The sequence below is a fragment of the Alligator sinensis genome, unplaced genomic scaffold (genome assembly GCF_000455745.1).
Source record: "Alligator sinensis unplaced genomic scaffold, ASM45574v1 scaffold370_1, whole genome shotgun sequence".
Taxonomy (NCBI): domain Eukaryota; kingdom Metazoa; phylum Chordata; order Crocodylia; family Alligatoridae; genus Alligator; species Alligator sinensis.
The window spans coordinates 598986-600786 of NW_005842128.1; positions in this window are offsets into that span (position 1 = coordinate 598986).

Sequence of the window (1801 nt, forward strand, 5' to 3'; positions counted from 1 at the left end):
ACGTACCTGCCGTAGAAAAAGATGAAGGCGCTGCTGCTCTCTTTGCAGACCACCCCGATGATTGCTATTCTCAGACACAGCGGTTTTTGTTTCCAAGAAGCCAAAATTGTTTCGAATTTGCTTCCCATTTTGCACCAGCCTTTAAACGCTTTTCAAAAAGAAATTTTGCACAATGATTTCAATCTTCTGTTTAACGCTCCTCCAAAATGTTGTGGGTAAAAATCTGTCTAACCTCTGAAGGAGCGGGTTACTTTAAATAATTTTAAAACTTGAGGATTTGTTGCATTTTCAGCAAATTTTAAAACATTTTTAGGTTTTACAGAGATTTTAACCTTCAAAAAAACCAGATCTAAAAAGAAAAGCCACGTGAGTTTAACGAAAGGAACATTTAAAAACTAGATCTGAATGTAAGAACTACAGAACTGTTTCAGAAAAAAAAGCATACTACCTTGATGTAATGTTTATTTCTTAACCTTGTTGAGCTGGTTTTGTTCAGCTTAATTTTACTGTTTAAAGGCATTATCTATTGGTTATACCAGTGGGTATATGATTGAATTTAGGGAACAGGGTTGACACAGCAGGTGCTAGTCCTGCATATTTTTTCTTAAATATTTCCCAATCGTGTTTTATTTTCATTATTTCTTTTCAATATATAACTTTTATAACAAAATATTAGCTTTGATCTTGTAGTTTAAAATCGCAGGGAACTGGGGTAATCTTTTACTGAGCTGGATCTTAGAGAAAATGAATATTTAAATTTTAAAGTTTGCACATTTCATCTTTGTCCTAACATGAGTGCTTGTAAGAAGAAAAACAAAAGCCAAAAAAACTACCTTTATTCATACATGGAATTCTAGATGAGGCATAAAAATTTCTTTATTGCTTTCCCCCGCCCCTTCCTTCAACCATCCCCCCTCCAATGTCATTGGGCTGCCTATTATCTGGTGTCACCTATTCCATTGTAACTTAATAATAAAAGGAAAAAGCACTTAAGTTTCACAGAAGCCGTTATGTTTGTAGTAATGGGTCATTGCCTATTAATGAGCTCCATCACTGTACTCAGAATGAAGAATAATGCATGTTAATTTTCTTGTATTAAAGATGCCGTGATTTGTAAAAAGTCTGTATTTTGCGGAATGTCTGGATTAAGAAGCATTACCAATAGGAATGGATCGATAGTTGAAAAATGATTTTTTTTCTTTGTTTTATATATAGTTATATGAATTGCATCCATGTTCAGAGACAATTTTTAAATAGGTGTAAAGCTTACTTAAACAGCTTTTTCTTTTAAACTGTCCAGCATTTTAGTTTCTTTCAAAAGTTGGTCTTAGACTAATTCAAATGCCCATTTATCATCCAGCTATTTTTTTGAGACATTAGAAGAATAATTTGTAAATATTTATTTCGATCTTTGGTATTTATTGAAAGCAATTACATGATGGAAAGATGGAAGCTGAAGAATCAAGAGGAAAGCCTTTTAAAAAGTTTTCTCTAGGATTTGTCAGGGTCATTGCAAAAATTGAAGTATGACCAAGACTTCTGTGAACTGCCATTGAAATCCTGATCTTTTTACTTACAGTGGTGGTACAAGTTAATTGACTAGATACTGCCAATTAATACCCAGTAGGTTGCAAAACCATATGGTAAGTTGATTGAAAATAATAGTAACTAAATGGCAACTTGCATTACCACAACTACGTTATTGCCTGACGTGTAATTAACTTATGTCGCCTCTGTGTTGTGACTGTAAAACACTTCACAACTAAAAAAAAATAACAAATCTTGTTAGATTACTTTACGA